This window comes from Lathyrus oleraceus, chromosome 7 (genome assembly GCF_024323335.1).
Source record: "Lathyrus oleraceus cultivar Zhongwan6 chromosome 7, CAAS_Psat_ZW6_1.0, whole genome shotgun sequence".
Classification (NCBI taxonomy): Eukaryota; Viridiplantae; Streptophyta; class Magnoliopsida; order Fabales; family Fabaceae; genus Lathyrus; species Lathyrus oleraceus.
In genome coordinates, this window is record NC_066585.1 from 323,944,974 (window position 1) to 323,961,745 (window position 16,772).

Consider the following 16,772-nt stretch of genomic DNA (forward strand, 5'->3'; position numbering starts at 1 on the left):
ATGTCCGGCTAATTAAATTAGATATCGCTATGTAAAGTAAGCGGAATGAAGGAATCAAAACTAAGTTGGTTTAATTTTATTTAAAAATAAAGTCACTCTTTTTATGGCCTCAATTTACAGCATTAATCCCAAAGTTTTTGTACGAGAGTAAAAGACATAAATAAGTTAAAATCAATAGAACGAAAGTTTGAGTTTTTAACTGGACAGTGTAAATTGGACATTATATCTAAATCAGGGCGAAAGAAATTTTTAGAGTTAATTAAATTCTAATCTTTTTCAAAAATTATTTTTAAAGGTTAAATGTGAGGACGAGAGTTAAGCATTTAAGTTTAATTATATAATCTAAGTCAATAGAGCGAGAGTTTGAGACGAGGGTGTTTAAATGGTTAGTATTTTCTTAAAAAGAGTTTCTATAGATTCTGTTGTTTTCAAAAAGTGATTTTGGACTTTACTAATAAGTGACAGCTACGTTAATATAAAGTCATGGTCTATTCAACAGAGCAAGAGTTTGAGATAAGACTTTTAATCAATAGTGTCTACTGAAAAGATTTATTTTAAAACCAAGAAACCAACGAAGATTTGATTCCCTAATTAAGACGAACTACATACCGATATCCGCTTATTTAATATTTAACCTAGATCTTATTTTAGCTTTACCTTTCCCCAAACAATCTAAGTATCATCCGCCTTAGCTTTACGAAGTAACCTTAGAAAACGGTATATCGATTCATAAGTCCCTGTGGGATCGATATCTTTTAAAACTACGCGATAGAACTGTGCACTTGCAGTTAGTACCCCAAATCGACTCATAAAGTCGTGATCAAGTTTTTGGCGCCGTTGCCAGGGACTTTTATTTAGTCGATATTGTAACTCTTCTGTTACGCTGTAGAGACTAAGGCAATTTTTATTTTTCTTTCTTTTCTTTCGTTGATTTGTATGCCACACACTCGCTCACAAGGCGAGCCATTTTACTTACGAATCAACGATGTTGAACTATATCTCCGAGTCTTACGACGAATTCGAGAATATCGTGCTGCAAACAATCTCCCTCCTATCGAAGTGCCCGACCTCAAAATGTGTCGCATTCGAGTATTGCTCCACCCGCAATCGAAGCAAACAACTTCGAACTTAAACCTTCGCTGCTACAAGCAGTGCACTAAAATCAATTCTCTGGAAATCCCACCGAGGATCCAAACCTTCATTTATCAGTATTTATCCAATACGCTGATACTGTTAAAGCTAATGGTGTCACTTCAGAGGCAATTCGACTTCGTCTTTTTCCTTTCTCGCTAAGAGATAAAGTTAAAATATGGCTTCAATCTCTTCCTTCCAACTCAGTCACCACAGGGAACGAGTTGAAGAAAGTCTTTCTTGCCCGATATTTTCCTCCAAGCAAAACATCTATGTTGAGAGCCCAGATTAATGGATTTAAACAGAAAGATAACGAGTCTCTTTTCGAAGCATGGGAAAGATACAAAGACATGATGAGACTTTGTCCACACCATGGTTTAGAGGACTAGTTAGTAATTCATACCTTCTATAATGGTCTCTTGTACAACACAAGGTTAACAATAGACGCCGCCGTAGGTGGTGCACTTATGGATAAACCTTATGCCGATGCTTATCAACTTATCAAAAGTATGGCCCAAAACCATTATCAGTGGGGAAGCGACCGAACAATGGTAGAGAAACCTCACACGAAAAGTGGCATGTACGAGATAAGTAGCCTTGATCATGTTAATGCAAAAGTGGATGCTCTGGCCCAGAAAATTGAAAGTTTAAATGTATCACCTCCAGCCATCGTGGTTGCCGCAACTCAAAATTGCAAAGTTTGTGGAATCCAAGGTCACACTCCTGCTGATTGTCAACTCCTAATAGGAATCCAAGCAGAACAAGTGAATTATGCTCAAGGAAATTCCTACTCGCATACCTATAACTCTAACTGGAAGAACCATCCTAATTTTTCATATAAGAGTAATAATGCTTTATACGCACCAGGACAAGCTCCCAATCAAGCCCCAGCTATACCTCCGGGATATCAAAAGCCGACCCCATCTACACCTAACAATCACGTTCCTAGGAAATCCAACTTGGAAATCATGATGGAGAACTTCATAACTTCTCAACAGCAAACCAATAAGGACTTCTTAAACCAGAATGTACACACTAACGAACAAATTAAACAACTAGCAAGTAAAGTAGATGCCCTGGCTACCCATAACAAAATGCTGGAAACACAAATATCACAAGTAGCTCAACAACAAACGCCTACTGCTGCCCCAACTGGTACATTTCTTGGACAACCCCAACCTAACCTGAAAAGCCACGCTCATGCAATCATATTAAGAAGTGGAACGGAAGTGGAAGGACCAATAGATCCAAGAATTGAAAACCAAAACTCTAAAAAGTCAATTGAGGAAGAAAGTAAACCTAAGGAAAAGGAAGAGACTAATAAGGAAACCGTTGTAAGACCCCAATTTTGTCCCTAAGATCCCTCATGGCATCATATCATAACATTGCATTGCCTCAAGGATCATTGGACACCTTGCTTCCTTCCCTGTGGGTGGGTTGTCTTTTTGAGAGTGATTCTTGGTCACCAAGCATTGCTTGCATTTGTATGTCATTGATTTTCTTTTAATCACTTACCAAAAAGTACAAAAATATGTCATCTAACCTTTGTCTTGCAGATGAAGCCATAACAGGTCAAAGCAATGAAAGGCATTCATTGAGCAATAGATGGTGGTTATTCTTGAGATTTGGACCCCATTATCATTATCAAGAGTTCATATGAGCTATGATGTCATTTTGAAGCAAAATCCCAAGTGGTAGAGGCTTGAATCCCATCATAACATTTTCAGGTCATCTAAAGACCTAGAAGGTCAACTGCAAAGTCAACTGTGGATTTGGAGGTGGGAAGTGATTGGGAATACTTCATTCATGTTCAAACAAGTCTCATTTGTGATGTATGGTTGAGGAGATATGATCAAATCATTGCCAAGTATGCATGGGACTTCAAATGGCCATATCTTTTGATTCAAAGCACCAAAATAAGTGGTTCTTTTTGCAATATTATCCTCTTGACCTCTAATTTCCAAATCATGCATCACATTACATGTTATCTCATCACATAATCACTTGTTAATCCATGGCTTTTTTGGAGGGAAATTGCAAAATTCAAAAATGGTGCATTGTATGGACTTTCTACCATTGCCATTGAGTTTAAAAAATGATTTTAAGTGAAAATAATGAAGCAATTGGTACTGTTCACGTGTAAATGGTACATGCACCATGTAAATTTTGATTTTTGGCAAAACACCTTATTATCATTAACCAAGCTAATTATGGATTAACAAAGTGATTAGGGCTTCATATAAATACCTAAACCCTAACAGAATTGAGGGAGGTTAATCATTTTTTCACATTTCAAGATCCAATTTCTCTCTCACTCAAATTTTTTCTCTCATTCTTAATTCAAATCTTTTCCAAAGAACCTTGCAATTTTACTTCATATACTTGTTGCCTAGCTTTGATTCTGTGCAGATCAAGTGTTGAATTGGTGAATTCGTGCATGAATCAAGTGGTGGAAGTTCATGAAGTTGGAAATGGCATTTCTGTTTTGAGCTAGATCTAGCACCATTCAAGCTTCAATTGCTTCATCAAACTTCATTTCAAGCATTGTGGAGTAGATTTGAACCAGTACAAGCTGTGGATCAGCAGAGCAGTGATTATTTCCTCCTCAGCAGTTGGTGGTTTCCTCTTGGAAGGTTCAACATTTGGTGGTTGATCCCCAGTTCTCCTTCTCTTCCTCAGATAATTCCCCAGTAGATTTGTGGTATGGTGGATTGTGTCTGTGATGTTTCCCTGCAGAAGTTTCGTGATTTCCCTACAGTATCCCCAACAGAGTTGGTATCATCAACAGAGTTGCTTTGTGGCAGTTTCTGCTTGTTGTGAACTTCTGTTCCCTAGTTGGATTGGTTGGTGATCTATCATCCTTAGACTTGGTGATTTCCTGATGTGTTGATCCCTAGTAGAGTGGCTTGTGTAGCAGAATCTACTTGTGTGATCCTTTCTCTCCCAGTGGAATTTTGTTTGGAGTTGCTTTTGTGGCAGTTTTCTCCTGTGCAATGAGCCCCTTTGCTCCTAGTTGAGACTGATGATCCATCACTCGGAGATTTTGTGATTTCGTTGATATCTCTGATTTTTTTCCCAGCAAATCTTTGCTTTTTAGCATTCAGATCTCCAGCAGATTGGCTGTCCAGTTGGTTTTCTTGGATTTTCCTCTAGAAGTGTAGTACCGGGCGTTTGATTCCTGGACCCTGTTTGTGTTAGAAATGTCTGTTTTGTCAGCATTCATCAAGCATAAATCACGCATATTCATGCATATTTTTCAACATTTAGATATTCATATTGCATTTTTTGCCATATATCTTTTGTTTGTTGTTCCCTGCTATTGGTGATATAGATCTCTCCAGTAGATCTCCCAAAGCAGATGTCGGGTGTTTAATCTCTCAATATAGAGTCAGCCCCATAAGCAGAAAGTGGTTGTCTTTCCTTCTGCAATTCCCCACTGAGATATATCCTCGTGGATGACGGTTGTTTCCTTTTCCTCCCAACACATATATTGGGATGGATCTTCCTATTGAGTTATATCCTCATTAGGACGAGTCTTGATTCAGTTTGCCTTTTTAGTTTGATCCTGAATTGGCATTTTTCAACTGTCTCTTGCGCTTCCCTGTGGAATAATTGGATGAATTGCCCAGTAACCGGCAATAGTTCTTTTTATCCCCAGCGGAGTTTGGGCCTCTACCTAGTAACCGGTAGTTGTAAGTCATATGTTCCTTTTTTCCTCTTGGCGGAATTTGTGGTTATATACCTTTTGTTCCTCAATAGAGTTGTTGGTTTTCTACCATGTATTCGATAGTTATAAATCCTACTTTTATCCACTAGCAGAGGTAACCTTTGTGGTTCATTCTGGTTGATGGAGGATTTTGCGGTCTTCTACCCAGTATTCGGTAGTTGTAAATCCTATGTTGTTGTTGTCTCCCTAGCGGAGTCTGTGCTTCCTTGGGGAATAGTTGGATAATTGCTCAGTATTCGGAAATTTTTTCACCTTATCCTCAGCTGAGTCTTTGGTTTTCTACCCAGTAGTCGGTAGCGGTAAACCTCTTGTTTCCTCAGCCAGAGTCTTTGGTCTTCTACCCCGTATTCGGTAGTCGTAAACCCTTTGTTCTCCCCTTTGCAGAGTTAACCTTGTTGTTCATCCTAACCGATGGTGGTTACTCTTTGTGGTTATCTTCATCCAGTATTCGATGTTGATATTCCCTCTGTTCTGGGTAGTTGCTCTTGAGTAAGCACTTGTATTTCCCAGCAAGTCTTTTATGGATAATTGCCGTATGCTAGCAATTTTATCCTCAGCGGGTCCTTTCACCGTTTGCCAGTGATTTGTTCCCCGGATCATTGATTTTTTTTCAATTCGTCCCCAGTGAGTCCTCTTTCATTTACCCGTTTGATTGGTAATGATTGTTGCTCCCTTTGATTGGTCATCTTTATATACCTAGTTTTGGTATCCCGATGCCTTTCTTTTCGGTTGATTTATCCTTTATTGACCCAGTAGCCGGTTGTGGATAATCTTCCATGTGAGTATGTTATCCATGTTTTGATGGTAATGGATAATATATCTCATGCACTCTTCAGTCGAAGCCTGTTGTGTTTCCCCAATCGAGTAAGATTCGTATTCTTTTGTGGAATCGAATATTCATTTCTCCTGTTTTTTTGAACGTATCTCCCAGTAATCGGTGGTATGTCTCTTGGATAATTGCCGGATGCTTGCAATTTATCCCTTGTGAGTTATCTTTCGTTTACCCTGTTGTTGTTGGTAACGATTGTCTCTCTTTTCGGTCGGTCACCTATTATATACCCAGTAACCGGTATCCCTGGTGTTCCTTCCATGCAGGTATACTATCCACGTTCTGACGGTAATGGATATTATATCTCATGCGCTCTTTGGGTTTTCTCCCCAGCTGAGTAAGATTCGTTTTCCCATGGCGGAGTCGAATGTCCATCCTGTAAGTCGATTTTCTTTTTCAGGCCCTCCTTTCGGATGATGAGTGTTTTGGCATATATACCAATTCACGCTTTGGTCGGTCACCTATTATATACCCAGTAACCGGTATCCCTGGTGTTCCTTCCTTTCTGCTCCCTATTATGACCTTGGTCCCCTGTGGAGTCAGATATTCCTGAGTTGATGTACCTTTTTCAGGTCTTTCTCAGATGTTTGGTTGATTGATATCTCTCACCCTTATACCGGTCTTAGATATTCATTCTTCCTGAGCTTGTTACCCAGTAACCGGTAACACCTCATTCTTTGTTGCTTCCCTAGGAGAGTCTTTTGTTAGACATTCCCCGGCGAAGTTTCTGTTGTGATTTTACCCTTTTGCTGTATTGGTGTTTTCCCCAATATATGCAGTTTCCCCGGCAGGGAGGTTCTGTGTGAATCTTTTCCCCATTCCGAGTCCGGATTTTCATCCGAGGTATCCTGTGTGGATAGTTTGAGTCAGCTTGAGTCTTTCCAATTGATGTGTCTTTCTTTGGAATCCTTTTTTCCCCAGTTTGAGTCCTTTACTCCCCATTGAGGTCTCCAGTCCAGTAGTTTCCTGCTCACGCTGTGTCTACACTACGCCAAATAAGGGAAAAGAGGGCGCTTATTTTGGCCTATAACAACGCTTTCAAGCGCCCTCTAATCTGGCGCTGGCATAGGTAAAGACAGCGCTTTGTTCTCCTGGAGAAAGCGCTGTCTAAAGTGGCCCCATTATAGTGCGCTTTAAGAAAAAAGCGCCCTTTGGAGTGGTCCATAAAGGGACACCTTAGAGGGCGCTTTCTGGAAAAAGCGCCCTCTAAAGTTGTCAGTGTAAAGTGTTTAGAGGGCGCTTTCTGGAAAAAGCGCCCTCTAAAGTTGTCAGTGTAAAGTGTTTAGAGGGCGCTTTCAGGAAAAAGCGCCCTCTAAAGTTGTCAACGTAAAGTGTTTAGAGGGCGCTTTCAGGAAAAAGCGCCCTCTAAAGTTGTCAATGTAAAGTGTTTAGAGGGCGCTTTCCGGACAAAGCGCCCTCTAAAGTGTTAGTTATTTTAAAAAAATTTGTTTGAAAAACAGTGGATATATATTTAATTGGTAACCTGTTCGCGTGCTGCAAAAGTGTAAAATTCATATTGATTTCATCCTTTAATCCAATGTTATACACCATTAATCCATTGATATATACAACATGAATCCATTTATATACAACATTAATCCTCCATATATACAACATTAATAAATGATTCTTTGATCAACAATATACAACAACATATTCTCAAAGTACTACAATTAAGAGAATAAAACATAGCAACCAACACCCAGTGACCACTGTATCCAAAAGCTGTCTAGTAGTTCTAACCAATACTAAACAAAAACGCTCATCCACCCATGGTGGCAAACATGTTCTGTATATCCAAAAGCTGTCTAGTAGTTCTATCGCACATCCATACAAAATAAGGCTCAACCAAAACAACAGATGGCAGCATAAGTAGTCCCGTGCAAAAAGAACACGTCCAAATGCAAATAACACAGAACTGTCAAAAGGCGATTGAGCAACAAATAGTAAACAATGGCATAAAGTTAAATGACATAGCTAATATTACCTAAATTCCTGCATGGCTGTTAAGGTAAAAATCAAATTCCCTAGGGTGACAAATGCTGGTGTCTACCACGGTTCCTTTGACAATTTAGAACAACAAAATCAGCAAAAAGTGATCAATTCAAATGATAATATATACCAGCTGAGTTGAGAAATATATTGAAAAAACCTGGCATAATATTTCCACTTCTATCGGTCTCTTTGGGGTTGACAGGAAAGAGACGGGTGTGATGTCTCTTTTGGACCACTACTAAAGTAACTTTAGGTAGATACCCACCCTCAATTAGTTGGTCTTCAGCACTCCAATGTACTTCAAATTTTACACCCTTGTCTCTTGCACGAATGATTGACTTCATAACAGTCAATCCTCGTTTGATTTACCTGTAATAAAGAAAACAATTAAAATCAGATGACAAATGTAAAAACAATTAAAATCATCAAAGTCATTTTACCTGTAATAAAGAAAACAATTAAAATCATTTGACCTGTACCTTTTTCACTAAGTTCTCTTTCTTTTCTTGGTTGGAATATGTTCTACATGTCTCTTAACAACACGGACGGTTGGATTGATCCAAATACCCTCATTATGATCATTTCTAATATATGAATCATTTGATATAATATTCTCATCTTGATCATTTATGGTAAACGATTCAATCTCAACATCAATATCACCTTGATCTCCAGTGTTTTCATCAATTACTTTGTTGGAAAAAAGAACTATAGACCATTTCGTACTTTTCGGATCATTGACATAGAACACTTGTCTAGCTTGAGAGGCTAGAATAAAAGACTCATCTTTGTATCCCACCCTATTAAGATCCACTTGCAAAAATCCTGACTTATCCATTCGAATGCCGTTATTATTTTCAACCCACTTGCAACCAAATATAGGAATCTGAAACTTCTCATAATCAAACACCCAAATGCGCTCGATAACACCAAAATACGACAGATTTGCAAATTTGGGGTTTAAGTCCTTCACACTTGATATGTGCATTGATTCAGCTACCACGGTGACACCACTATTCTGCATGGTACTTTTATCATCTTGTTCTTTGGTATAAAATGTGTATCCATTAATCGCGTATGCGCTATAAGAAAAAACATGGAAACTTGGACCATATGCTAAGCATCTCAACCTTTCTGTTATTGAAGCGGGATCTGAATAATACTTTGAATAAGTATGATCCTTAAACCAAGGTATAAAACATCGATTGTGCTCTCGTACTATCCAATTTTCATTTCTATTGGAATTTAAACCTCGGAGAACATCCTTGTGAATTTCAACATACGGCTCAACCTCATTCTCATTGTGCAGAACATACAAATGCACTTGATCCCGTTCGACCCTTGATACTGCCACGATTTTATTTCCAATTAGATTTTTTCCTTCTTTCTTTTCGACAAGCTGAGACTTGGGGAGTCCGATTGACTGAACATTAGACAAATATTCAGTACAAAACTCAATCGCTTCTTCAACAATGTATCTTTCAACCATACAACCTTCTGGTCGACTTCGGTTCTTCACGTACCCTTTTAATATTTTCATATAACGTTCAACAGGGTACATCCATCTCATATAAGCTGGTCCACACAATTGTGTCTCTTTCACAAGATGAACAACTAGATGTACCATTATGTCAAAAAATGATGGAGGAAAAAACATTTCAAGCTCACACAAAGTAATAACGATTTCTTTTTGCAACATTGGTAAGATCGCAGGATTGATCACCTTACTGCAAATTGACTTGAAGAAAGAACACAACTTAGTTATAGAGCTTCTTACTTTTTCTAGAAGAATAGAACGTATACCTATTGGGAGAAAATGTTCCATTATAACATGGCAATCATGGGTCTTTAAACTCTTTAACTTGAGGTCTTTCATAGACACAAGTCTTCTAATATCTGAAGAGTACCCTTCTGGAACTTTAACTTCACTTAGAAACTTACACAATGTTTTTTTCTCCTTTCTAGATAGAGTATAAGCAGCAGGAGGTAGATATGTTCGTTTTCCTTTCTTCAAGGGTCCTAATTCAGTTCTTATTCCCATCGCTATCAAGTCCTTTCATGCCTTAAGGCCATCCTTAGACTTTCCTTGTATATTGAGTAACGTGCCAATAACACTTTCAAATACATTTTTTTCAATATGCATAACATCAAGAAAATGTCTCACATACAAGGACTTCCAATACGGCAATTCAAAAAAAACTGACCTCTTCTTCCACCCACTTTTGACAAGTGTGTGGGCAAAAGGCTTGCCAAACTGAGTATCCAAATCTTTCACCTTTTCAAAAATTTGATCACCCGTCAATATAGGTGGAGCTCTGCCTTGTTCTGTCTCTCCATTGAACGCCTTTCTCCATCCACGGTAGTGATGATTTGAATTTAAGAATCTCCGATGACCGAGAAAGACATTCTTCTGACCAAACTCCAAGCGCTTCCAATCTGTTTTATCTTCACAAATAGGACACGCACATTGACCTTTTATGCTATACCCTGATAGATTTCCGTATGCTGGAAAATCATTAATTGTGCCAAACAACATCGCCCTCAAGTTGAAACTTTCTTTCCTATATCCATCATAAACCTCCACACTTGTCTCCCACAAAATCTTTAAATCTTCGATTAAGGGCTTCAAGTACACGTCTATGTCATTCCCTGGTTGTTTAGGTCCAGAAATCAACATAGACAACATCATGTACTTACGCTTCATACATAGCCATGGAGGTAGGTTATAAATCATAATAATCACAGGCCATGTACTGTGTGAGATACTCTGGATACCGTGTGGGTTCATTCCATCAGTAGATAATGCCAAGCGAAGGTTTCTTGATTCTTCTCCAAATTTAGGATAATCATTATCAATTTTCAACCACTGTGGTGAATCTGCCGGATGTCGATACTTTCCATCTTTAAGTCTTTCATCTGCATGCCAGGTCAAGTGTCTTGAATCGGTTTCACTACGAAACATGCGTCTAAATCTCGGAATAACAGGAAAATACCATAAGACTTTTGCTGGAGACAACTTGTTCTTATATCGCGAGACACCGCATTTAGGACACTCATTTAACGATGCATACTCATTTCGAAACAAAACGCAATCGTTTGGACATGCATGTATCTATCATAGCTCATGCCAATAGAGCACAACATCTTTTTGGTCTCATATGTTCGATTGGGAAGAACATTATCCTCAGGAAGCATATCTTTCAAAAGGTCTAATAACTCTGTGAAACTTTTATCCGACCACCCATTGCCCGCCTTTAAGTTGTACAACTTTAATACCGCAGACAATCTTGTGAATTTAGTGCAACCATCATACAAAGGTTTCTCTGCATCACTTACCAACCTCTCAAACATTTCGGGACAATCCTTAAGATCTCCTTCAAGTGCTTCTGCAATCTCTTCAACTCGATCACAATCGTATGTATCTGTGCCACTATAGTTTGAGGCATAGGTCGTACTATCCCCCGGTTCAACATTATCGTTACTTTTCTCACCATGCAAATTCCAACATGTATAACTTCGATCAATTCCATGCCTCATTAGATGCGATGTCAACTGAACTGCGTCAACCCGTTTCCCATAACAACAACCCAAGCAAGGACATATCATTCTACTGGGGTCTTCGGTGTGCGCAACGGCAAACTTAACGAATTCTGATACCCCATTCTCGTACTCTCTCGACAATCGATTGGAAGACATCCATGTATTATCGATGACTAATTAGAATAAACAAAAAACAATTTCAGAAGAGTTCAAACACATTCGGACCTAGGTTTCTAATGATACTGGTGTTGACAGAAAATAATATGTTCATAGGTCGTATAACCCATTGCATCCGCTATCATGGTCACTAAAAACCAACCGTCAATTTCCTATTGCATCCGCTATCATGGTCGAAACAAACGTAGAAGGAGGAAACGCGCAGTAATAAGGTAAAACAGAAATTGGGCAAAGCACAGTCAAAGCAATAACATAAAACAGTAATTGGGAAAAGCGTGTACCTTTGATTGGTAGAAGGAGGAAACGCGCATGTAGATCTAACAGAGGTGGAAGGAAAACGCCTCAGAACCCTAACGTGAAAAAGAACGCTAATAACAGATAGTGAAATAACAAAATGCGCAGTATGTTATAATTTTAATGTTTACTAAAGGGGACATTAGAGGGCGCTTGTGGAAAAAAAAGTGCCCTCTAAAGGGGGCCTAAGAGGGCGCTTATGAAAGCGCTCTCTAAGGCTTTCCAGAAGCGCTTTATAAGTTGGAAATACACGTGGACTTATAACAGCGCTTTATTAAAAGCGCCCTCTAAGGGTAACCTTAGAGGGGGCTTTCTAAAAAGCGCCATGTATTGTTGTCCCTCTATCTCCTCCTTATTTTTTCGTTTCACCTTAGAGGGCGCTTGTGGAAAAAAAGCGCCCTCTAAAGGGGGCCTAAGAGGGCGCTAATGAAAGCGCTCTCTAAGGCTTTCCAGAAGCGCTTTATAAGCTGGAAATGCACATGGACTTATAACAGCGCTTTATTAAAAGCGCCCTCTAAGGGTAACCTTAGAGGGCGCTTTCTAAAAAGCGCCATGTATTGTTGTCCCTCTATCTCCTCCTTATTTTTTCGCTTCACCTTAGAGGGCGCTTTGTTACAAAAGTGCCCTCTAAAGTGCGTTGTCTATTGCCCATTATTTTTCGCTTCACTTTAGAGGGCGCTTTTGTAATAAAGCGCCCTCTAAGGGGCGCTGTCTATTCCAGTTTTTGGCGTAGTGCTAGTTCTTGTTTCCCCTAACTTAGAATCGTGTCCTGCTCACGCATTCTTTTCTTTTTCTTATCCCCATGAGAGTCTTGTTAGAGTCTCTCTTCCTGGTGAGTGTATTACTCCGATGGATCGTCTTTTCTTTGTGGACCCATATTCCCCACAAAGTTTTGTTTGTTTTACATGCATACATTTGCATCATGAGGTCTCTTAGGGACCAAAATTTGTCTCATTACTGTTATTTAAGCCCATTCTACCGCGTCAAGATGAAGATTTTAACCTTCACTTCTCCGGCTAGAATGACCTTAAATAGGGGCATCTATAAGACCCCAATTTTGTCCCTAAGATCCCTCATGGCATCATATCATAACATTGCATTGCCTCAAGGATCATTGGACACCTTGCTTCCTTCCCTGTGGGTGGGTTGTCTTTTTGAGAGTGATTTTTGGTCACCAAGAATTGCTTGCATTTGTATGTCATTGCTTTTCTTTTAATCACTAACCAAAAAGTACAAAAATATGTCATCTAACCTTTGTCTTGCAGATGAAGCCATAACAGGTCAAAGCAATGAAAGGCATTCATTGAGCAATAAATGGTGGTTATTCTTGAGATTTGGACCCCATGATCATTATCAAGAGTTCATATGAGCTATGATGTCATTTTGAACCAAAATCCCAAGTGGTAGAGGCTTGAATCTCATCATAACATTTTCAGGTCATCTGAAGACCTAGAAAGTCAACTGCAAAGTCAACTGTGGATTTGGAGGTGGGAAGTGATTGGGAATACTTCATTCATGTTCAAACAAGTCTCACTTGACATTTCAAATACTCACATTGAAGAATTTGAGGTCCAGTCAAAAATTTCCCAAAATAGAAAGTGACCCATAATTTGAAATTTCCAAAAATGGAAGGGTTTTGGACCAACTTCAACTCAATCTTACATCATCAAAAAAGCTTCAAATGAAATTTTGTTGAACATGAAAGTTGTAGATCTTTCTCTCCCATTCCCAAAATGTCCAAGATCATGGATTTATGATGTGTGGTTGAGGAGATATGATCAAATCATTGCCAAGTATGCATGGGACTTCAAATGGCCATATCTTTTGATTCAAAGCTCCAAAATAAGTGGTTCTTTTTGCAATATTCTCCTCTTAACCTCTAATTTCCAAAACATGCATCACATTACATGTTATATCATCACATAATCACTAGTTAATCCATGGCTTTTTTGGAGGGAAATTGCAAAATTCAAAAATGGTGCATTGTATGGACTTTCTACCATTGCCATTGAGTTTAAAAAATGATTTTAAGTGAAAATGATGAAGCAATTGGAACTGTTCACATGTAAATGGTACATGCACCATGTAAATTTTGATTTTTGTCAAAACACCTTATTATCATTAACCAAGCTAATTATGGATTAACAAAGTGATTAGGGCTTCATATAAATACCTAAACCCTAACAGAATTGAGGGAGGTTAATCATTTTTTCACATTTCAAGATCCAATTTCTCTCTCACTCAAAAATTTTCTCTCATTCTTAATTCAAATATTTTCCGAAGAACCTTGCAATTTTACTTCATATACTTGTTGCCTAGCTTTGATTCTGTGCAGATCAAGTGTTGAATTAGTGAATTCGTGCATGAATCAAGTGGTGGAAGTTCATGAAGTTGGAAATGGCATTTCTGTTTTGAGCTAGATCTAGCACCATTCAAGCTTCAATTGCTTCATCAAACTTCATTTCAAGCATTGTGGAGTAGATTTGAACCAGTACAAGCTGTGGATCGTGGAATTTCAAAGGTTCTACACTTCAAGAGGTCATAATTCGAACCTTTTAATTTTGAAATTCATTGCTATATTATTGTAGATCTTGTTCTCCTGGTAATTCTGAGCTTTGAATCGTGTGATTTGGTGCCTTATTGTTTGAGTTAGGGTTAATTCAAGTTTCATGTATGAATGTTATCTTGCTCGATTCTCCTAAATTATGATGATTCATGCTCGATTCATGCTTATCTTGAATGTATTTGGTTTTGATTTCTGGAATTTTTTCTGAAAAGTGCATGAACTTCATGTACTGTTCATCTTCTTCGCGAGGAAGAAGATGAAGATCATATGCATTTCCAGATTTGCTACGAACCTGCTATGAATTAGCTATGGTTTTCATGATTAGCTACGGTTCTCTGATTTTTGCATGCGTGTCCTAGGGTTTGCCATGTATTAGTCCATGTAATTGCCTGGTTTGCATTTTGATAGGTCCATATTGCTTTGACCCGTGCCACTCAACATTGACTGTTGATTCAGATGCCATATAATTTAATGAAACGGTGCTTTTCATGCACCAGGCACACGCTAATTCAAATCCTCACCGAGTTCAATTCCTGGCTGAGACGCTTTTTCAAATTGCCTTGCTATTTTCATGTTTCCCTCCATTATTTCATGTTTGTTCATGTTTGATATCACAATTTTTTCCTCAACTTAGAAAAATCATAACTAATTGAAAAATGCATCAATTCATCTCCAATTCATTGCATCTTGATCCTCTGTTTGTCTATTAGTTTATGATCATGGTTTCCAAAATTGTGCATGGCTAGATTTTATTTGGTGCTAGGTTATGTGATCATATGTCTACTTGTGACCTTGCCTTGCTTATCCCTTTGTGAAATGTTTGTTTTCTATCCAATGAATGTGAAATTTTGCATGTTGAATCTAGACACATTGCTGGACATTTTGGTTTTGGTTTGACATTTTTCTCAATTATCATTTTTGTTTTATGCATGTGTTAACTTGGTGTGACAATTTGTGTCACACCTTTGATTGTCCAACTTGTGCCATTTGATTTCCATGTTAAATGATCTTTGATGCTTCTGATTTTTTGTATGTTGATCATGTTAGATGTCTTGAATATGCATGATTTTTTTCCAGATTTATTTGGATCATTTCTGTTTTGATTTGAATTTTTCATTCATGATTATCACATATGATTTTTGAAATAGTCTTGGACTTCTTTTGATCATGAAATGCATTTGCTTGATGATTTTAATATGAGATTGAAGTTGCATTGTGTTAAATTTCAGCTCCTGTTTTGAATTTTTTCTTCACCTTTGACCCTAGGCTTTGACCTAGTGGTTTGTTGCTTACATGTGAGCTTTGATTTCAGGTTTAAGCATCCAAATGCCATGGTTAATGATGCTTCATCACTTGAACATTGATATTTGCTTTTGATTGTTAACACTTGATGTTTTGTAGGTTGAGGACAACTCACTTGAGTTTGCCTTATGGTTTATGCCTTGTACTTTGGGATTGACTATTTGATATTAATTGTTGTCTGTTTGTCTGTACAGTTGAACTAATTTGTTTAGTTGTTTCCACAGGTACTTAAGTTGCTTTAAGTTCATTTGAACGTTGCTTTGCTTGGTTGCTTAACCACTTAAGTATAATCCCTCCTCTTCATGTAGTTTGGAAGACCTACTATTATTGGTAGGCACCTGTCTGAAGCCCTCCTTAAGAGGCAATGTTTGTGCTTGTTTAATCTTGTGCCAAGCAGGTAAAGTCCTCTTATGAGGCAATTGGCAGATAAAAGAGATATGTAATCCATCTCCTCCTACTTAGTGTGTCATTCACCTTGCTCACACCATGTGTTGATGCATTGTGAATAATAACCCAAGATCTTATAGAGTCAATCATTTGTGGAGAAGAGTTCCTACTTTCTGAACTCCCACACTTTCCATTGATCAAAGCTCTCCCTGACCAGGGATAAGAGCTATGAGGCACACCCCTCATCTCCATTTCATCTGTTTCACCCTAACTCTCAATGTTAAGGTTAAGAGCTCAAAATACCATATTTCAGTTGGCTGTAAAGCCTAACATTGCTTGAGCCTAATTGATTGTGTATAGTGTGTGCTAATTGAATGATTGTTGGCTTGTTTGCCCATGTGTGCATAATAGTTATGTGTGCCTTTGTGCATTGTTATCATCATTGAGCATTAATTGTATATCATTTCATGATCATTGTTCATATCTTTGTGACATTTTGTTTGTCCATTGAGGAGTCAATTGTAAGTCCATTTATTGGCAGTTGTTTCTTGTGATCACTTTGTTGTGAGGAGTCAATTGCAAGACCATTTATTGGCAATTTGTTTCCTCTTGCTTATTGCATTTGTTTTGTTTTAGGAAATTAGTATAAGTCCATATATTGGCATCTGGTATCCTTGTTTCTTTGTTTTGTTTTAGGAGATTAGTATAAGTACATATATTGGCATCTGATATCCTTGTTTCTTTGTTTTGTGAGACTAGTATAAGTCCATAGATTGGCATCTGGTATCCTTGTTTCTTTTATTTTGTGAGATTGGTGTAAGTCC

General features: G+C 38.1%; 1 non-coding gene across 1 annotated transcript; it reads right to left on the reverse strand.

The window, feature by feature from the left end:
* Positions 1–1,403: 1,403 nt before the first annotated feature.
* Positions 1,404–1,510, reverse strand: LOC127109931 (small nucleolar RNA R71). The gene has a single exon (XR_007797175.1). It is a non-coding gene; the product is annotated as a small nucleolar RNA R71 (small nucleolar RNA).
* Positions 1,511–16,772: the final 15,262 nt, after the last annotated feature.